Source organism: Phascolarctos cinereus, unplaced genomic scaffold (assembly GCF_003287225.1).
Source record: "Phascolarctos cinereus isolate Bilbo 61053 unplaced genomic scaffold, phaCin_HiC Scaffold_726;HRSCAF=1367, whole genome shotgun sequence".
Taxonomy (NCBI): Eukaryota; Metazoa; Chordata; class Mammalia; order Diprotodontia; family Phascolarctidae; genus Phascolarctos; species Phascolarctos cinereus.
This window is the reverse complement of record NW_027556098.1, coordinates 135,403,381-135,426,708: the sequence shown is the minus strand read 5'-3', so window position 1 is coordinate 135,426,708 and position 23,328 is coordinate 135,403,381. Positions and strand designations below refer to the sequence as shown.

The following is a 23,328-nucleotide window of genomic DNA, read 5'->3' as shown; positions in this document are numbered from 1 at the left end:
ATAGCAGTTTAGAAGTGAGAGGGAAATAAATTGGGGAATGTAGGTTATGTAAAAAGAAAAAAGATATAAACAAAACATTTTTAAAAGAAAATTTACTCCTCTGATCTATTCCTTGATGCTTGATCCTGCCACATTTAGAGTGAAAAGCCCATTTTTGTCTGATTACAGTTATACTTCTTACATATACAAGGTGCTTACTAGTTTGTATAGGAATGAACAGGTTGATTCTAGAGCCACATTTGTAATAAGTATTAATTAAATTGGAGAAGGTGTGGGAAAATTGGAACACTAATGCATGGTTGGTGGAGTTGTAAATTGATCCAACCATTCTGGAGAACAATTTGGAACTATACCCAAAGGGCTATACCATTATGCATTCCCTTTAATCCAGCAATACCACTACTAGGTCTGTCTTCCAAAGAGATTATAAAAAGGGGAAAAGGACCCACATGTACAAAAATATTTATAGCAGCTCTTTTTGTGGTGGTAAAGAATTGGAAATTGAGGGGATGTCCATCAACTGGGGGATGCCTGAACAAGTTGTGGTATATGAATATAATGGAATACTATTGTTCTGTAAGAAATGATGAGTGGGCAGACCTCAGAAAAACCTGGAAAAGACTTACATGAGCTGATGCTGAGTGAAGTGAGTAGATCCAGGAGAACATTGTACACAGAAACAGCAACATTATGTGATGACTGACTTTGTTAGACTTAGCTCTTCTAAGCAATGCAATGACTTAAGACAGTTCCAAAAGACTCATGATGGAAAATGCTATATCCACATCCAGAGAAAGAACTATGGAGTCTGAATGTAGATCGAAGCATACCGTTTTCTTTTTTTGGTCTGATGAGCACATGGGAGAAATGTTTTCCTCTACAGATGGCTTACCTATTCTGTAAGACATGTAAAGTGGGAATAATCATTTCTATAGCATCTACTTTGTGCCAAGTGGCTTTTTTTAAAAAAACAAATCTGTCATTTGATCATCACAACATCCCTAGGAAGTAGGTGCTATTATTATCCCCATTTTGCAGTTAAGAAAACTGAGGCAAACAGGTTAAGTGACTTGCTTAGAATTGCATAGCCTAGAATCATGCAGCTAGTATTTGAGGGCTCAATTGAACTCAGGTGTTTAACTCTAAGCCTGACACTCTATCTACTGCATCGCAGCAACTTCTACTATTATTCCTTAGATATGGTACAGTCCTTTGCTAGGCAGACTGCTGACTCGTTCTTTCTGGACCTACCTCTGTGAGGTCTTGGGAGGTGAGGCAGCTGCATTTGACTCAACCCTGTGTCCTGAAATGACTTCTGTAATCTTTAATGCAGCCAAGTCAATTTATCTTTTCCAGATATTCTTGGATCTGTCAATTTATTTATCTCTGAATCCCAAGCTTTGGTGCCCAGGTCCTATACTGATTCTGGCCACTTTTTTTTTGTAATTTTTTTTTCCCAATTACAAGTAAAAAACAATTTTTAACATTCATTTTTTAAAATTTTGAGTTCTAGTGGCAGCTATGTGGTGCAGTGGATAGAGCTCCAGCCTTGGAATCAAAAGGACCAGAGTTCAAATCTGGTGTCAGACACATAACACTTACTAGCTGTGTGACCCTAGGCAAGTCACTTAACCCTGATTGCCTCACCAAAAAGCAAAAAAAAAAAATTTTTTTTTAGTTCCAAATTCTTTTCTTCCCTTCCTATTTTCCCCCTCCCTGAGAGAGTAAGCAATTTGATATGTTATGCATGTGTAATCATGCAAAACATTTACATATAGTCATGTTATGAAAGAAGATTCAGACAAAAAAAACCCACACAAAAAATAATAAAGTTAAAATCGTATGCTTCGATCTACATTCAGGCTTTATCAGTTCTTTCTCTGGATGTGGATGGCATTTTTTATCATGAGTCCTTCAGAATTATCTTGGATCATTATATTGCTGAGAACAGCTAAGTCTTTCACAGTTGATCATTGTACAATATTACTGTTACTGTGTACAATATTCTCCTGGTTCTGCTCACTTTGCTTTGCATCAGTTCATGTATGTCTTTCCAGGTTTTTATGAAAGCATCCTGCTTATCATTTCTTATAGCACAATAGTATTCCATCACAATCATATACCACAACTTGTTCAGCCATTCCCCAATTGATGAGCATCCCCTTAATTTCCAATTCTTTGCCACCACAAAAAGAGTTGCTATAAATATTTTTGTACATATAAGTCCTTCCCTCCACCCCTTTTTTAATCTCTTTGGGATACAGACATAGTAGTGGTATTGCTGGGTCAAAGGATATGCCCAGGTTTATAGCCTTTGGGGCATAGTTGCTAATTGTTCTCCAGAATGGTTAGGTTAATTCACAACTCCACCACCAACACATCAGTGTCCCAATTGTCCCACATCCTTTCTAATATTTATCATTTTCCTTTTCTGTCACAATCTTATAGGTGTGAGGTGGTACCTCACAGTTGTTTTAATCTTCATTTCTCTAATCAATAGTAATTTAGAGCATTTTTCATGACTATAGATAGCTTTGATTTCTTCATCTGAAAACTGCCTGTTCATATCCTTTGACCATTTATCAATTGGGGAATGACTCGTATTCTTATAAAATTGACTCAATTCTCTGTATATTTGAGAAATGAAACCTTTATCAGAGACACTTGCTATAAAAATTGTTTCCTAGCTTTCTAGGAAAGCTTTTCTTCTTTGTTTTGCATGACTGTGTATGTATAAGCTATATTAAATTGCTTGTTTTCTCAGTGAGGGGGGAGGGAAGGGGAGAATTTGGATCTTGAAATTATTTGTATATTTAATTGAAAAAATATTTAAAATAGAATGAAGTGGTAGAGACTTATGAAACCCTGGGAGCCTAGGCCCTCCTACTATACTCCTGGTGGCTTATAATGTCCCAACCCAGGGACTTTTCTGATCTCTCTGGGGCTTCCTCTTTTGCTACCTCTAGACATAAAGCCTTTCAGGACATGTATCTCTGGTCTGCTTTGCTGATACTGCCTTTGCTGGTAGTCGATTTTCCTGTTGCTCATGGCCTTCTGGATGACTTTTTCTCTAGTCTTTGGATGGAAGAAGTCCCTTACTGTAGTTTCTCATTGTATTTCTTGATCATCATTTGAATTGTTTTTGCTAGAGTAGTTATGTGGGATGTAGACGGTTTGCTTTGTTCAGGCAGCCATTTTGGTTGGAAGTCCTATTTAATTTGTGACAGTTCACATAAATGTCATGATTCTGTGTAGTCATCACGTTCATCATTTCTTACAGTGATGTGCCATTACATTCATGTACCACAGCTTGTTTAGCCATTCCTCAAGCCAAGGGCACCTTTGTTTCTAGTTTGGTGCTACTACAAAAAGCATTTAATCAATATGTTAGTATATATTGAGCTCTCTGGCGTATATATGCCTAGCAGCTAGAATCTCTGTGCACGTTTTAGTCACTTTCTTCCCATAATTCCACATTGCTTTCCAGAATGGTTAGACCCATAGTGTACTCATGTTTCCATCTGTTTATTGAATGGAGGATAGATTAGAGTAGGGAGAGACTTGAGGTAGGTAGACCCCCCCCCCCAGCAGGCTATTGTAGTAGCCCAGGTATGAGGTGATGAGGGCCTGTACCAGGGTGGTGGCAGTGTCAGATGAGAGAAGGGGGTGTATTGGAGAGATGTTGAAAAGGTGAAATTGACAGGCCTTGGCAACAGATTAGATGTGGGGGGTGAGAAATAGTGAAGAATCCAAGAGGACTCCTGGGTTGTGAGCCTGAGGGACTGGGAGGATGGTATTGCCCTCTGTAGTAATAGGGAAGATAGGAGGGGGAGAGGGTTTAGGGGGAGAAATAATGAGTTCCATTTTGAACATGTTGAATTTAAGATGTTCAGATATATATTCAGGATAGAAAGTTTAAAAATTACTGGGCTTCCAAAGGACTATAAAACCATGCATACCTTTTAAACTAGCAATATCACTACCAGGTCTATATCCCAAAAGAGATAAAAAACAAAAAAGAAAAGGACCTCTATGTACAAAAATATTTGCAGCAGCCCTTTTCTGGGAGTAAAGAATTGGAAATTGAGAGGATACCCATAAGTTGGGGAATGGCTGAACAAATTGTGGTTTGTGATTATGATAGAATACTATAGCTCTGTAGGAAATGATGAGCAGGATGCTCTCAGAAAAACCTTGGAAGACTTGCATGGGCTGATACAAAGTGAAATGTAACTGTGTACAAAGTAACAGCAATATTGTGAGATGATCAGTTGTGAATGCCTTAGCTATTCTCAGCAATACAATGATCCAAGACAACTCTGAAGGATTTATGATGAAAAATGCTACCCATCCCCAAAGAAGGAACTGATGGTGTCTGAATACAGATTGAAGCATACTTTTTTTAAACTTTATTTTTCTTGAGGTTTTTTTTTTGTCTATGTTTTCTTTCACAACATGACTATTATGGCTATGTTTTGCATGACTACACATGTATAACCTATATTGAATTGCTTGCCTTCTCAGTGAGGGAGGGTGGGGAGGAAGGAAGGGAGAAAATTTAGAACTCAAGATTTTAAAAACAAATGTTAGAAGTTGTCTTTACGTGTAACTGGGGGGAAATAAAATACTAAATATAATTTTAAAAAGAATTACTGGGTTTCTCTAAAACTGTCCAATAAACTCATGTTTGATATTTAAAATTCTTCACAACCTGGCCATAATGTACGTTTCCAGTCTTATTTTATATACATTATTCACTTTCACTCTACAAGCCAGCCAAACTGGCGTTTTTGCTCCCTAACATATGCCCTTCCACCTCTAGTCCCTATGCATTTGCCAAGGCTCTCCCCCATGCTTGGAATGAAGTCTCTCCTCACTTCGACTTCTTAAAACCCGTAGCATTTAAAATGTTAATTTTAAAGCACAGCTAAAATGTTACTTCCTAAATGAGGTTTTTCTTGTGTCCCTCTGCCCCACCCCTGTATTTATTTTTCATGTACTTGAATGTATATGTGTTGACTTCCCTGATTATGCTAGCTCTTTGAGAGAGGATGCCTGGTTTCAGCCTGGCTTTGTTACCACTAGCACCTAGTACAGTGACTGGCACATAATAGGCATTTAAAATGCTCATTGGTTAGTTTCCACTTTTTTTTTTTGCTCCTACCAAAAAGTGAATATTTTGGTATTAGTGGGTTTCATTGTCTCTTAGGACTATCTTGATGTCTTTAATACCCTCTCCCTTCTCTTTTAAAGGGAGAAGTTGGAAAGGGAGAGGATCCTTACAGCCCACTAACTTTCATGGATTTGATTTTCATTTCCACAGATTACTCACGGAGCTGTATAGCTAGCTAGCTGCAGTCTCTCCCTTGAGCTTAGGTCCCACAACACCATCTGTCTGTCTATCAGATATTTCAACCTGGATGTCTCAGAAACATTTCATTCTCTACATGTCCAAATAGAACATGTTATCTTTCCTCTAAGACCTACCCCTCTTCCAAACTTCCCAATTTTTGTTGAAGGAACCACCATTCTTCTATTCTCTCAGGTTCATAAATTGGCATCACCTTGGACCCCATCCTCAAATCCTCACTCTCCCTCACCCTACACATGCATTCAGTTGTCAGATCTTGCCATTTCTCCCTTCAGATCCCTATTATCTGATTCCTTCTATCACCCAGTCACCATTTTATTCAGGCCTTCATCTCACCTAGATTATTTTAACATCTTCCTAACAGGTCTTCCTGTCTCAAGTCTCTCCCTCTCTAGGCCATCCTCCACAGAGCTCCCCCAGTGATTTTTCTCATGCACAGATCTTACTGTGCCACTCTCCTACTTAATCACCTCCGGTGGCTCCCTATTGCCTCTAGGACAAAATGGAAACATCACTGTTTAGACTTGAAAGCCCTACACAGATGCCTCAACCTATTTTTCCAGCCTCACTGGATGTTACTCCCTACCTTCCACTTTGCAGTCCAGCTCAACTGGCCTTCTTTCAGTTCCTCACAGAGGGTAATCTTAACTCCCTATCTCCATGCCTGGAATACACTGTCCTCACCACTGCTTCATAGAATCTGTGTCTCCTTCAAGTCACACACAGCTCGAGTACCCTTTTACCTGAAGTCTTTCCTGATTCCCTAATTCACTCACTATCTTGTATTTATTATTCTCTTTGTATTTTTTCTACAGGGTGTCCCAAAAGTCTGCATTAAGACTTTGGGGGATACCTTGTAGAGACAGCTAAGTGGCATAGTGGATAGAGTAGCTGAGCCTGGAGTCAAGAAGATCTGAGTTCAAATCTAATCCCAGACATTTAATAGCTATGTGGCCCTGGGCAAGTCACCTAACCTCTGTCGGCCTCAGTTTCCTCATCTGTAAAATGAGGATAATAGCACTTACCTCCTAGGGTCGTTGTGAGGATCAAGTTAGAAATGGGATGTATGTGTCAATTGTTTCTTTGTCACCCCCAGTGCCTAGTACAGTGCCTGGCACACAGCAGGCACTTAATAAATGCTTGTTGAATGATTGACTTTGAAGATAAACTGAAGCTTAGAGATTAAGTACCTTGCTCAGGGTCACATAGCTGCTAAGTGTCAGAGACAGGATTTGAACACAAGTCTTAATGATTTAATTTTGCTGCTTCTGACAGTCTCAGCATGATGGGTATGTGACACAAGAAGGATAAGGTAGGGGCAGCTAGATGGTGTAGTGGATAGGGCACCGGCCCTGGAGTCAGGAGGACCTGAGTCCAAATCCGGCCTCAGACACTTTGCACTTACTAGCTGTGGGTAAGTCACTTAACCCCTATTGCCTAGCCACCCTGAGGAGGGGGAGGAGGAAGATAGAAAAATATGGGGGAGGGAATAGTAAAAATAAATGGTAAGCAGTAAAGGATAGATTGATCCATTGCTTGATCTTTAAAGTGGTAGCTGCCTAATTCCTGACCAGCGCGGGCAGAGATGCTTACTCAATTTAAATAGCTGTGATTTCAGAGTAAATTTTTTTTTTTAGTGTCCAGATGTTAAAGGACTTGGGACCTTGATTGTATTAGCACAAAGGTCTGCTCAGCAATTTCATTTCTGAGAACATGGCTCAGTATACCAAATAGGTACAATAAAGGTAGACGATACCTCCCTAGAAGAAGAGAAATTAAAAGACTTTTTTTTTATGAAGGAGGAAGAAATCTGGTTAGTAACAAAAGCTTTTTCCTGTTTCAGAAAAACGATTGTCCATAGCATCTCTGCTGACCTGTTTCAACTGTATGTCATGTGAGAAGGTTTAGATTAATGGATCTCATGAAAAATAAATATGGTGAGCTACAAAATGAAGAGTTTAAGTGACATTTTAATGATTATCATGGTCTATCACTGATTTCATTCTGCAGAAAGACAGTGGATTGATTTCCAAAATAATAAGACATGTTCCAAGAGAGAAATGATGTGATAAGTGAGAATTCAGGGAGGCATAGAGTCAATATGTCAACATGTTATTTTGTTTTGCTCATGATATCTTGTTTCTAATTTGATTAACTCTTGGCTCAAAGGGCCAATTATATGGAACTCTGTCCTCATTGGTTGATTGATATTAATTCACTCAATGCTTTTTACTCTGTTGTCTGGTATGTATTCTCATATATATACTTTCTCTGATCTCTATTTGCTATGTGTGATCATTGTAGATCTGGCATTTGGTGGGAAGGAAAGCAAGTCTTTAATATATATTCCCATGAATAAATAGATGCAGGAGTACAGCTTCAACTTCAAAACTGTTTCTCCTAAATTAATAGTGGATAGACATAGTTCTAGCCTGGTACCTGTTCCCACTCTCTGAGGAAAACCAAATGGCCAATTTCTGGCCCCAACCTCCTATCAGGAGTCAGTTTCCCTTGGAAAAGGAGAGAAGGTGATAGGAGACTCCAGAGATAGCTGTTCTTGCTTCCCTACAAGACACATCTAGACAAACTCATGTGGTCCCACATAACCTACATGGTCCAAACAACACTCCAGTACCCATGTTAATCCCTTACATTTGTTTATATGTTAAACTTAATTTGCATTATTTATTGCTGACATGAATGTTTTGAGGGTTACATAAATCCCTAAGGATGAAAAATTCATCTGGCTCTTAAATTTGAGGAATGCTTTCTATGTCCAAAACCAATTCATCAGGCCTTTGCTTAGGATCCAATTCCATCCAGACAGTATTATCAATTAGATGATGACCTAGACTTATTATTGACTTAGGCAATTTGAGTATTCATTTCCAGGATAACTGATTTCCAAACTCCTGGAAGAAGGAAAGATATAGATGCCTTGGAGAAGAGAAGCCCAACCCCATTCTATGTAGTTAAGAAGATCACCAGAGCAAAAAATGAGTTTTTAGTCCTCTTATCAGAGGGTGGAGTTAATGTTAATGACTCTCATACAGGTCAACATAGAATTTGAACTATAATTGAGAAAAAGTTTCTCTGGTTAGAAGACAGAGAGATACTTTTCTCTCTGCAGTGTCCTCCCTCCCCTAACCCACATTTGTCATGAGTCTCACATACTTAAGGACATTTTAGGTATAAGTAGGTGGGATTGAGAAGCTCACATTTGGAACTTTATTTATAGAACTGTGTGTTCAGCTGAAAGAATGAGGAATTACTGGTTAATGCTGCTACTGCTCAGTGTCCAGTGAGAGGTGTGGTTACCTTTGGAGAGCTAAGAGATAGACCATTCCACCAAAAGTGGACAGTAATTCTAACCACCCCCACGGAAGACAGTGAGTAGAACATGCTGTAGAATGACTATACCAGTAGAGGGCAGTGCAGGAAGCTCCATGGGAGAGATTTGTTGCTCAAGCCAACAGAGGAAAACTAGAATGAAAAATTTCTTCAGTTAGGTCTTCCCATTGGGAGATATTGTGGGATTCCTGAACTTTAGTGTGATATCTGTTTCAGAAAAAAGCAATGTTTGCTTTTCTTCCTTTTAATATAACTTGCTTTGGACAGGTACTCCCACATATACAGAAATTGGAGTAAGACTTTTGATCTTTCCAATAGACACTTTTTCTTAGGTTTCTTGGTGAGGGTTTGGGACAACAGAGACAAGATGGTCCTAAAAGTGGACATTTGCAACAACAGATGTGAGGATGGAGGAATACAGCTGAGGTTGTGTATAGAAATACACTCTATAAAGTAAAAATTGTCTAAAGGGCTAAAAGCACTTATATATAGACATCTAAACCAGCCAATCTTTTTCTATATCAACTGTTCAATTGGAGGGCCCAGCTCAGCTCAGCTATGGTGGTCTGTCATATCTTCATATCCTCTTCTGTGTTTGTTTTGTGTATCGTTTTCTGAGCCTATGGGACAAGGAGTTTGTAGGCATATCATTTTTTTTTTCTCTTTCAGGTTTCTGGATTTGAGTCTTCACTTTGGTGCTAAGTTGCCTTGGAGCCCAGACACACAGCACATCCAAGAGAATCTGAGCTACAATTATATATCTCACAGATTTTTGTCTAGAGCTACAATATGATCTTCAGATATGTTCCTCCTAGTGCCAGGCATCAGGAAATGATAATATTGGCCATTTGTGCATTGAGAATCTCTACCATGGGTTAGATGAGTATATGCCAATTTGAACTTCATATCTGGAACATAAAATAGGCTATCTTTGTATGATGGATTAGAAGCTATCAGAAGATTGGCAAATTCCTGCAATAGTAGTACTCAAACTACAGCTCTTGGGTTCACATATGGTTCTTTCATGTAGGGGATGTATACGTTGCCCATGTTGGTTATGTGTGTCCACTTGGTTCTGTTTAAGAGTGGCTCGCAGGGAGGTGTGAATAGCTATCTCTAGAGTTCTTCTGCCCACTTTTCTCCAAGGGAGACTTAGATTCCTGCCAAGAGTGGAAGCAGGAGATTGGCACACAAGACAGGCCATTTTTCTTTTCTCATAAAACAAGTACCATGCTAAAACTATCTATCTGCTACCCTAAATACTGTTAGCTTAGAGGAAACAGCCTATGAATAATGTTTCACAGTGACTTTGTTAGAACTGCATAAAAGAAGGGATATTTTGACATGGTGACCCTCAAAATTTAAAAGTTGGATGAAAGGCAAAATAAAATAGTAAGGAGCTGGCCTAGGGGGTAGGGAAGACCTGGATTTAAGTCCCATAGCTGCTACTTACTGCTATGACCATGGGCAACTTTCCTAACTTCTCAGTGACCCAGGCAACTCTGTCAAATTGTAGAACATGAGCGGATCTGCACTGGTACAGGAAGGGCCTTTCAGGGAGTATTGTAAAGTGATGAAGTCATAGTGAAGTTAAAAAATATTCTGAATGTAGAATATATGAATATAATTACAGAATAGTTTTTATGCTAATAAAGGTATACCTGAGTAATTGGATAAATATTACTTGTTCATGGGTAAACCAAAGCAAAATAATAGAAGTTATAATACTGCCTAAATTAATTTACTTACTCATTGCTAGGCTAATCATACTTCCAAAGGATTACTTAATGAAGCTAGGAAAAAAAATAATGAAATTTATCTGGAGCAACAAAAGGTCAAGAATCTCAAGGAAACAATGAAAAAAAGTGAGAAGGGGCCCTAGTTGTACCATATTGAAAACTGTACTACAAAGCAATACTCATCAAATTAATTTGGTATTGGTTAAAAAAAAAAAGAGGTCAATCAGTGAAACAGAATAGGCATACAACATAGAGAAGCAAATGTATCTAGTAGCTTAGTGTTTGAAAAACCCAAAGATCCCAACTCCTGGGAAAAGGACTCATTATTTGAGAAAAACTACTAGGAAAACCAGATAGAAATCTGGCAGAAACTTGATTTAGACAGAACCTCACATCATATACTAAGATAAACTCCATTTGGATATAAAAGGTCATAATATAAACAAATTAGAGGAAGGAAGAACACATTATCTTTCAAATTTATGGATGGGGAAAAGTTCACAAACAGATGAAGGATAGAGAAGATCACAGAAGGAGAAAAATGGACAATTTTGATTACATGTAATGAAAAGTTTTTGTACAAACAAATCCAGTGCAGCTAAGATTAGAAGGGAAATGGTTAACAGGGAGGAGGGGGAAATCTTTGCAGCAAGATTCCCTAATAAAGTCTGATTTCTAAGATATATAAGGAACTTATTCGAGTTTATAAAAGTAAGAGTGATTCCTCAATTAATAAATGGTCAAAGGATATGAATAGTCATTTTTTTTCCTTAAGGGATCCCTTCTCTCTTTTTTTTATAAATTTATTTTAGTTTTCAACATTCACTTCCATAAGATTTTGAGTTCCAAATTTTCTCCCCATCTCTCCCCTCCCCCACCCCAAGACAGCATGTAAATTGATATAGGCTCAACATATACATTCATATTAAACCTATTTTCACATTAGTCATGTTGTAAAGAAGAATTAGAACCAATGTGAAAAACCACAAGAAAGAAGAAACAAAAAAAAGAGAGAGGGCAAATAATATGCTTTGATCTGCATTCAGACTCCATAGTTCTTTTTCTGGATGTGGACAGCATTTTCCATCATGAGTCTTTTGAAGTTGTCTTAGATCCTTACATTGCTAAGAAGAGATCAGTCTACAACAGTTAGTGATCAAACAACGTGGCTGTTACTGTGTACAGTGTTCTCCTGGCTCTGCTCACTTCACTTAGCATCAGTTTGTATAAGTCTTTCTAGGTTTTTCTGAAGTCTAGCTGCTATGAACAGCAAGCTATCTACAGTCACATGAAAAAAATGTTCCAAATCATTAATAATAAGAGAAATGAAAATTAAGTCAACTCAGAGTTTCTGCCTTACACCTTGATCAGATTGGCAATGTTGCCCAGGGTCACACACAGCTAGTTAAGTGTAAAGTGTCTGAGGTCACATTTGAACTCAGGTCCTCCTGACTCCAAGGTTGGAACTCTATGCACTGCACCACCTAGCTGTCCCCTCTCCCTTTACTTCTAAAAACATTTTCATTTCATGACAAAAATGCCAAAATCGATTAAAAAACTTGACAAGAAAGCCAGCAAATTTCTGTATAATAAAGTAAACCTTCCTGTTCACCCTTAATTTTTAAGAATAATGAATACTGCAAGAGTAATCCTAGAGAATATATAAAATTTAATATTTTCTTTAAAAACTTCAGCACATATTCCATTTTCACTACTGAATTCAAAACTCAGAGCCAATGAAATCATAGTACCAAGATGTTCTACCTCGCATAGCAAGTTTTGCCACTTAAAGCCTAAGAACAGGATACCAGTATTTCCCAAGTTAGCAGCAATATACATTCACATCAATTAATAAAAACATTCATTCTTAGTAATTATTAAAAGTATGGAGATCTTTCTAAAAGTTTTCACCTTTTTTTTCTCCACAGGGTAATACATATTGATGCAAAAATAAATCATTAGAAGTTTAGAAAACGATCACATTGTTGGGTTTTAAACATGCATGATGGTGAGTGCATGATGGTTCACTCAAAACCCCCAAAAGATACTGCTGCTGCTAGCCTGGATAGCTCAGTGCACTGAATATCAATCCCTAGGTTTTGTCCTAAGCTTTGGTTTGGTGGTCTCACACTGACTTAAAGATGTAATGCTAATATATGTTAACCGAGTTACAATTTATTTAGTGAGTTTCTATATATTTCATAATCAGTAGCCAGACAATTCACCATATAAATAATTTCTATACTATTTACAGACTTTTTAGCCATCCCTGTTGGGCTGTGTGTTTTTGACTTGAGGGAGAGGATCTAGTTCCTCTGTAAGCCAATGTCCTAAAATTATCCTTAGTCTCAGGGTAGAATATACAATGCTCCCATTTACATACCTCTCCCAGCAGCTTCTTTCACAATGCTGATAAGGATTTATCTTACTAGGTAGAATATTCAGAGGGTCTGGAGAAGTCTCACTAAGCTTCTACAATGACAATGACATTTCCCAAGTACTGTTAATTTTGACAAATCAGAGTGTATCCATTTTGAATACTTGACTGTCTTTAACCACAAGGACATTCTGCCTTCCAGACAAAAGTCTTTGAATAATAGCTCAAAGGTATAAAATCATAGCATTCAAATTAAAAAAAAAAAAGAGTTAAACTCCTAAATATACAAGTGCATCATACTCTAGGTATCTTTCCACAATCAAAACACTTTTATACAACAATGTCCCAAAATCACAATGCAAGAAACTCATAAACATAACACTAACATAAAACAGTATCATGGATTTATAACATGAAACAAAATTTATTGCTAGTTAACTTACTTTAACCTAGTTGAATATATCTCCAAATCAGCTACATAAATCATTCCATATCTACCAGTTTTGGCATTCTATATTAGTTGCATTCAGAAATCAGTATAAAGTAGTTCAAGGTATGGTACCAGCAGTAGCCATTTAGAACACAAATCCATTATGCTGTGAATAATAATTTTGCCAATTAATTTATCAAGGTCGCTATAAACCCAAGTTTTATATTGCTTAATTTTTAATATTGCTTCATTATTCAAGCTACTTTTCCTCAACCACAAGAATATAAAAATCTATGGGGAAAAAAAGCTTCAAAATCATGAGAAATCTCAAAATTAACTTTTAACTCTCTAAGGAAGAAACAAGCATTTCTTCAATGGAGTTCACAACTTTACAGACATCTTTCTATTATCTTCTTCTTAAAAGTTTTAATTGAGAAATCTGATCCATCGGGCACAGAATTCTCTAAAGATAATCAGTGGCTAGACAGGTGACCTAAAAAACATGGAAAACATAAGGCTGCATTGGGAACATTAAAAGCTGACTGTTTTGGCTGGCTTTGCATCTTCCAGTTCAGCAGACAACCATTAGTAAGTGTGATGATCTCGAAGAACTTCAATGGCTTTGAGTTCTAAGGGAGTGGCCTTGACACCAAGGTCTGCTAAGTCAGGCAGGTGAGGCAATTTCTTGTTGGTGATATGAATTCGCTGTATTTTGTGCCTTGTGGTCTAGGGTTCAAATGGACTAATCTCAAAGATTCTTGCCACTAACTGATAGGCAAAATGTGGCATGTAGTATGAAAGGTACGGTCTGTGAGCCACAGCAAAGTGCACCAACTCATATGAGGTACCAGTTCAGCTCAGTGATGGCATAGGTCTTCCCTTGGGCATCGGGATCCTTAATTGCATTGATAATGGCTTTGGATACATCTACTGCATAAACTGGTTGTTTCACTGTCTTTTTGAAATTAAATGAGAGGAACACCACCAAACCAACGGATGTTTGCAAAATAATTGAGTAATCTATCCTCTCTTCAAACGTGCCAGAGGGCTTCAGGATGATGGCTTCAGGAAATGCCTTTGTCAATGCTTCATCTCCAACAACCTTATTTCTCAGGTATTTAGAAGTGTTTCTGATATCAGCATTGAGATGAGAAAAATGAATAATGCTTCTACTCCAGCCTCCTTAGCCAACTGAGCTATTGTCTGGGGAATGATAGCAAAGATATCTGAAAAGTCGAAGTTTTTAGTTTCCCAATCTCGTCTAATAAGATTGAGGACAACATTTCTGTACTCCAGCACCCTCTGGATGGTGGTACTTTTGTCTTTGGCATTCCATTCCAAAAGAAATAATCTGGCCCAGATTACCCATGGGTTGAAGATAGGTGAAATCATAAAGATCACAATGATATGGGATGATCACCTGTGATTGCATTGACGACATATTGATCCAAAAATCCTGTTGCTCCAAATACAATAGCCACGATCCCACTGATTGAGGAGCGTCCACCTTCCCATGAGACATAAGAGCATAATGGAGTTTGCGGTGGGACTGGGCAAGAAATACAGACGTGGCTATAGCAGTAATGCCAGATTGGGACATTGTCAGAAGCTGGGGACTCTGGGGGACCTAGGCCGCTGCCATGCTCTCCCACAATTTCTCCTCTTCTTTCAATGAAGTCTAAAACTTCCTTAAATTTTCTGCAATATTTTGCTAAATTCTGGACTTTTGTTTTGGCCCATGCTGGACATTTTGGCAGCTGGCAAAGTTGAGAACGTTGGGTAAAAATCATATATCTTTATATATAATCTATATACCTCCTGTTAGGAATCAAGATTGAGATGCATTTAAAAAAAACCTTTTTGACTTCTAAGAACACTTTTTTAGGGTAAAATTGTTACTTTTATTATATTGGCCCTGCCTACCAATTGTGGGGATGAGGAAAAATTGGGACATTAATTCACTGTTGGTGGAATTGTGAACTGATCCAACCATTTTGAATGATTTAATATTTTATTTCCCCCCAATTATATGCAAAAACAATCTTTAATATTCTTTTTTTTTTCTAAATTTTGAGTTCCAAATTATCTCCCTCCTTCCTCTCCCCCCTCATTAATTCTGACTTTTACCTGCCCCAATCTGCCCTCCCTTCTATCATCCTGTCTTCTCTTATTGCCTTCCCCCCTTATTTTCCTGTATGGTAAGATAGATTTCTACACCCAGCTAAGTATGTGTATTATTTCCTCTTTGAGCCAGTTCCAATGAGAGTAAGGTTCATGTGCTCCCCCAACCCCAAATGGTTCCCCCTTTCCCCCTCTACTGTAAAATCTCTTTTGGGCTTCTTTTATGCCAGATAATTTACCCCTTTCCACCTCTCCCTTTCCCTTTCTTCCAGTGCATCCTTCTTTCTTGCCCCTTAATTTTATTTTTTTAGATAATCAGCCCATCATATTCAACTCATACCTGTGCTTTTGTCTATGTATACTCCTTCTAATTGCCCTAATAATGAGAAAGTTTTTAGGAATTACAGGTATCATTTTCCCATGTGGGAATGTAAAAAGTTTAACCTTACTGAATCCCTTATAATTTCATTTTCCTGTTTACCTTTTTATGCTTCTTTTGAGTCTTGTATATTTGAAAGTCAGATTTTCTATTTAGCTCTGGTCTTTTCATCAGGAATACTTGCAATACTCCCCTAATTCATTGAATATCCATTTCTTCCCTGTACTCAGTTTTGCTGATTAGGTGATTCTTGGTTTTAATCCTAGAAAGAACACTTCTATATGTTAGGGATCTGTAAGGACGTAGCAGGCCACAGACGGTTCACAAGATCTCACTGAAGGGCTGAGGCCCCTCTCGGGTATTGGTCCATGAACAAAGATTGCCTGGTTCGGTGCTCCATTCTATGCATCTCTAACTTCCCTAGTTACTCATTAGTTATTAACTGCACGGACTGTGCATGCACTGTCCTTGAGCACAGCATGGGTTATACGTCACTGTAACTTAAGGCAGAGTTCCTGTTGTTTTACTATATAAGTAAGTGCTTTGCTAGAAATAAACAGAGTTGCTGCCATCTTGTCTCCCACCTCATCACTGCGTGGCTCGGAGAGGAAAGATCAAGCTGGACTTGAATCTTTCAGGAGAGCTTCCAAAGTGAGTTCACAGCCAATTGGGCTGGTTGCGACAAACTGGCGCCCAACATGGGTCTGCACTGCTGCCGTGAAGCTGCACTGAAGATACAGAGAGTAAGACAGCTGCATGAAACAGTCGGGACACGTCTGGACCAAGAAGACGCGACACCCACATCAAGACACCAAGGTCTGTTGGAGCCAGGAGATATCCAACACGTATCCATTGAAAGACTATGGCGAAGGTAAAGTATTTACTTACTTTAAATCCTTACCATGGGGCAAAGTCTAGGTAAACTCTCAGATAAGGAACAGAATGTTAAGAGTAATATATCAAGTGATTAAGGAACAGGGGTGCTTGGTAACTCCTAAGAAAATAAGAGAGTTTCTAGACATTCCATGGCTTCCAAGGGAAGGGAGTTTAGATTTAGAACCATGAAAGATAGTGGGAGAACAATTGACAGAATTTTATAACACCAAAGGACCGAAATCAGTTCCCCTGGGTACTTTTACTATATATAAGCTTATAAAAATGGGCTTGCAAGCTGACATACAGGGTGAGAAGAGAAAATTCCCTGCCTGTACTCAAACAACTTCTTCGTTGTGCTCACCTAACAATAGTAGAGCAGGTTCTCCTGAGAGAGAGAACAGACCTAAGATTTATAGGTTATATCCTGACTTAGCTGAAGCTTCAAAACCCCCTCCACACTCTCCATACCCTGAGCTGTAAGACAGACTCAAGCGGCATGATGAGAGGTCTCTATACAACTACAGGCTGTTTTGCCTTTTATAAAAACCAAAACCTTAAGAAAGATTTTGCCTGATTTCCATAACATGTGAAATACCATGAAAAGAAGGGATAAAATAAAATAAAAATAGTATTATTTCATTTGTGTAGGGAATTTCTGATAAGTTTCTCGCTTTTGGATTCTCCCTGTCATTTTGTTCTGTGTTTGTCTGTGTCTGTGTGAATGATGGTCTGTGATTAATGTCTATAATTTATTTGATCTTTTACTGCCAGGCAGCCAAGGGCTGCAACTGGATTCTGAAATGCTGTTAGTGACTTTCTCCCCTTCCCCCTCCCTAATACCTGTTGAGGGCCGATTTTAAGAGTCTGATAAGGGTTTAAGATCCAAGGCAGAGTTTGACCTCTGCCCAGGCTTTTACCTGAAAGGGCTCAATGATTAAGTGGTATGGCTCTCCAATCCCTTCCTGATTAGGAGGTTTCTGAGACATTCCTTCTCACTCTTTGAACCTTAGATTTACACATTCACTCCTCTATGCAGGTGGCACCAAGGCGCCTGGGAAAACCTTGGAATATACAACCCAATCTAGGAACCCTGATAACGAGGAAATTTATGTTGTCACGTCCTCAGCAGATGTTCTGGGGAAGTATCTCACGGGGAGGACTCTTTGAAGTTAGGCTAGATTTTCTCTATATATCCTGTACCCTCAGATGAATAAACTGAGTCAGTAATGCTGCTCCGCCTGGCCCATGTCTCAAGTTATTTCACGCCTCTCTGTTTGGTGTACAATCTGGTTGCGGGCAACAAATACCAGCCGCATTCCCAGGAGCGGGTGGATGGGGGAGAGAATGGGAGAAAAAGTACTTCATTATTTAGGTTATATAATTTGACAAAAGGCAAGAAAGTTTAAGCATACAGGAATAAGAAAAGTATGGATAGAAAGAATAATCTGTTTGCATGAATAGCAGGAATAGATGATTTGAGAGTAAAAGATTTGGAAACTTTTGGAGAAAAAGTTCTCTTTCTTTTTTACATTCTAAGGCTCCGGCCAAAGCTTTGGATGTAAGATTGAAAGATTATGTTGAAAAATATTCTCTTCCTTTCTCTCGAATTCCAACCCTGGCCAGGTTGGGGGGGGAGAAAGAGGGAAAGATAAGGAGGACGAGTTTCCTCTTCAGATCAAAAAGAAAAGTTTTTAAGTATTGGAACACAATCTAAAGATAATTTAATTCATTCATATTAGCAATATGCATGTTTCAAGTTTTAAAAATCTAGTCTCATTATAAATTGGTACACTTTTATGTGCTATGTCAAGCAATTTTTAATAATTTAGATGTTATTAAAATCTGAACTAAAAGAAACTGAAAGGTAGTGAGATAACTGTGTTAATCCAACTAAATTATTTTATCAAGTCTGGTTAATCTTGTTCTATGATTTTTATAACTGTCATTTAGAAAATCAGGTATTTCTGTCTTTACCTATGATTAAAGAACAGCTTAGAGCTAAAACAATTTAACTATCACTCAGGAAAATTACCAAATTTAACTAAGTTATTTGAAGTTACTGTTTTAAAGTTAAGACCTAGAATTTTTAATTACTTCTGAGAGAAAAGGAGGGGCACAAGGCAATTCCCTTAACTTTGTAAGCTTGCCAAAAGCTCCTACCAGCTGTGTGCCAAGGTCTGCTCTGAGAAAAGAATTTGTTTATGTTATTGAGTTCCTAAACAATTCATTTAGCTTACTGAGAAATTGCAACTTTATATAAATAATTTCTAATAATTGGCTTTCTCACCAAGACAAGTTTAAATGTGGGAAAGAAAGGATGTTAAGTAAAATTTCTTATATATGTGAGACCTAGTAAATCTTTATTGCTTATTGCATTTCTATGAAAATAATTAACTGTATCTGGCTTTAAGCCATAATCAGTGAAACTTACTGCTTGAGGTAAAAGACTCTTAGAACTATAATTAATTTTGTTTTGAGTTTGAATTTGGGTATAGTTGTCTCATTAAATCAGTATTTCCCATTTTCCCTATTGTGATCCTTTAAGGATCTTACCATGTGCCAAAATTTTGTTCATAACACTATTAAACTTGTTAGTCAGAAATATTCCCAGACAAAAATAATTTATTATATGGATGATAAACTTTGCAGTTGTCCTACTACTACCAAACTCTCCTTATTAATGCCCAAGTTTTAACAAGCCTTTCAGTCTCATAGATTTATAATTACCCCTGACAAGGTACAAAAGGTATCACCCTTTGCTTACTTTAGGTATATTGTTCTACAGTCTACAAGTATACCACCAAAATGTTACAAATTAATCAAGATTCCTTGATAATTTTTAATAATTTCATATACTTTTTACGGATATTAATTACTTTTAGCTTGCCTAATAAATCACCACTAATCAATTATTTTAAGATGAATTTAAACTACTAGGATAACAGATAGCTAAAACTCAATTCATTTCCCCTTAATTTGTGGGCACGATATTTTACATTTATTGAGAGCTGTTATTTCCTTCTGCCCACTGTTTGTGCTTTTTCTATCTATAAAACTGACAAAATGCAAAACGAAATCTAATGAACTTGTTTGGGTTCCTTAAAATTCCTGTTTTTATTATTGCAAAGTAGTCAGGAAAATTAACGATGCTTTATGACTTCCAGCCTTTGATAGTTATTGATTTAAAAGATTGCTTTTTTACTATTCCATTACAAAAAGCTAAAAATGATACATTACATGGATGACATTTTATGTGCTCATCCTAATCCTGAAGTGTTAGAAGAAATTTTACAAAAAACGCAAGAATTGTTGCAAAGTCATGGGCTTCAATAGCCCCAAAAGATTGAAAAACATCCACCATATCAATATTTAGGCCATCAAATACTTCAAGAGAAAATAGTTTTACATCCACCAACAATAGACCTACAAAAATTGAAAACACTTAATGATTTTCAGAAAATTATAAGAGATATACAGTGGCTCCAATCACAGATTGGCATTCCAAATTATAAATTGATACCCTTGTATGATTGCCTTAAAGGTGATCCTCAATTAGATTCACCCCGGATACTGACCCCTGAGGCAAAGCAAACATTGTTGTATATTCAGGAACAAGTAGTTGGAGCACACACAAACAGGATTGATAGGCATGAAAGCGTGGAAGCTTCTATATTTAACACCCCAAATTCTCCAACAGCAGTAATACATCAGAAACAAAGGCTTTTAGAATGGGTATATTTACCATCTCAGTCAAAAAACACTTTAAGTAATTATATGGTCCTTATAGGGGACTTAATACATAAAATTGATAAAAGGTGTTTAACATTATGTGGCACATATCCGGAAGTCATATACCTTCCATTTTCTCAACAAATAATTGAAATGGCAATACAAACAATGCCCAACTGGCAAGTGAATATCAATTTGAAGCTTGTGTATGGAAAACCCCTTAAATATCTGTAATCTTTGAGAATTGGCCTTGGATACAACCCACACATACATCAGGTGAACCCGTATATGGAATTAATGTCTTTACTGATGCCACAAAGATGAATAAGGCTTCTATCTGGTGCCCTAAAAGAAAGGAATTACAGGTGATTAATACACCTTTTACCTCCACACAACAGAATGAATTATATGCTGTCTATTGTGCCTTTCAAAATATAAGGAGCCAATGAATATCATCACAGATAGTAAATATGTAAAAGGAATCCTAAAACACCTAGAGACTGCAATAATAAAAAATACTGGTAATAATATCTGTCAGTTGCTTCATGATACAACATTATATACAGAATAGGACAGAAAAATTTTATGTTTTGCATGTTCGGTCCCATACTCTTGCTCCAGGACCAATTTTTGAAGGTAATGATTTTGTTGATAAATCTTTAACAATGAATGTGGAAATAGCAAGGAATAGTCATAATCAATTACATTTATCTGCTAGGTCTTTAAGAACTTTATATGGCATAACAAAATCACAAGCATGTGAAATTGTTAAGCGCTGTGCTAATTGTGTGCCTTTTCAGCCCCCTTTCCATGTTGATGTACATAACCCCAAGGGACTTACACCTAATGCCTTATGGCAAATGGATGTTACTCATTATTCTCCCTTTGGAAGACAAAAGTATGTTCATGTTTCTTGATACTTATTCAGGCTTTATTTTTGCTACTGCTCAAGCGGGTGAGGCTGTCCGCTATGTTATTAATCATTTGCTTCATTGTTTTTCTTTCGCTGGCCCACTTTAATGCTTAAAGACTGATAATGGTCCTGCATATATTTCACAGGGTTTTAAAAATTTTGTACTGAGTTCTCTATTAATCATACTACTGACCTTCCCTATAATCCTCGTGGTCAGGCCATAGTTGAACGCCAATCGTACATTAAAGATGGTGCTCCAAAAACAAAAAGGGGGAGCTAAGGGATCCCTGTGCATCAATTAAACACTGCACTCTACTATAAATTATTTAAAATTGACAGTTGTAACCTCTCTCCTGCAATGAAATATCTGGCAGGAAATAACAACAGTAATAGTGAAACCACTAAATCAAACACATTCCTTTTTCCTAAACACAATATGAAAGTCATGTGGAGAGACATTGATGGTATCTGGCAGGGCCCAGGGCAAGTGCTAACTTGGGGGCAAGGGTTTGTTCTTATTTCCACAGGTGATGGAGAACTTTGGGTCAGAACGAAGGATGTCCGCATTATCCATTCAGAAGGACAAGGCAAGCAGAAAAGAAAACACAGGCTGGCCAGGAATCGAAGGAGTCGAAAGAATAAGAAGGCACTACAAGAACTTTTCACCAAGTTGTGCCTCTGGTCATTATTGTAGGCAGTGGTACAGAACACAGCAGCAGAGACAGGAAATACAACAAGATGGACTTTTGTGACAAAACTGCCATGGCCAAGACTGGCTACATGGGGAGAGACAATACCTGAGGTTATTTTACAAGGGAATGCATCTGCAGAACTGGGGAAGGAGTTTAATTTTACACCTCAAAAGAATGGGTCAATTACAGTAAAGTTTAATTTTCAAAGATTGGGATGAGTCACGTTGTGATCATATTTTTGAAATAATAGACCAAAGAAATCAATTAGCAATTGTTCGGAAGAAGAGATGTATTTCATGTGTAGTATTAGGAATTGTATCATTTATAGCTATCATAACTGCTTCTGTATCTTTATCTCAATCTATATCTATCACAAGAAATGAAATGGTTCAAGCTGATTTTATGGATCAGTTAGCTAGCAATGTGTCAAAGGGTTTACAAGGATAGACAATAGGATAGACAATTAATTTTACCATATACTTGAGGGAATGAAGGAAACCATTATTGAAATAGGTGATGAATTGGATATTTTAGAATATAGAACACATTTGAAATGTGATTATAGGTATGAATTTATTTGTCTTACCAATGTTAAATACAATGACTCCCAATGGGAGTGGCAGAGAATACGTAGACATCTGAATGGACTGTTTGGGAATTCTACTGTTGCATTGGACATTGATGATTTATATAAAATTGCTAATGACATTGCAAAGGTGGCTGATGAAGATTTGATGTCAGATAAGACTGCCCAACATATACTTGAATGGCTAGATGAACTCCGTAACCCTTTTGATAACCTTGGACACTGGCTTATGTCTCTATTGTCTTCTTTATTGCCATTATGTTTGATATTGCTGGCCATGCTGTGTTTTGGACCATGTTTGCTCAGGTGCATTGCTAATCGGATAAAGGACCTTGGGACTGAGCTTCATATGCTCCATCTCTGGCAAAAACAAAAAGGGGGAATTGTTAGGGATCTGTAAGGATGTAGAGGGCACAGAGAGTTCACAAGATCTCACTGAACGGCTGAGGCCCCTCTCGGGTATTGGTCCATGAACAAAGATTGCCTGGTTCAGTGCTTCATTCTATGCATCTCTAACTTCCCTAGTTACTCATTAGTCATTAACAGTGTATTTGTGATTGGTGGTAGGTAAGCGCACAGACTATGCATGCACTGTCCTTGAGCACAGCATGGGTTATACGTCATTGTAACTTGAGGCAGAGTTCCTGTTATTTTACTATATAAGTAAGTGCTTTTTTTGCTAGAAATAAACGGAGTTGCTGCCATCTTGTCTCCCGCCTCATCACTGCGCAGCTCGGAGGGGAAAGATCAAGCTGGACTTGAAT

At 37.6% G+C, this 23,328-nt stretch overlaps 1 pseudogene; it reads right to left on the bottom strand.

Moving 5' to 3' along the window:
• Positions 1 to 13,658: 13,658 nt before the first annotated feature.
• On the bottom strand, positions 13,659 to 14,916 carry LOC110194654 (NADH dehydrogenase [ubiquinone] 1 alpha subcomplex subunit 9, mitochondrial pseudogene; annotated as a pseudogene).
• Between the last annotated feature and the right edge of the window lie 8,412 nt (positions 14,917 to 23,328).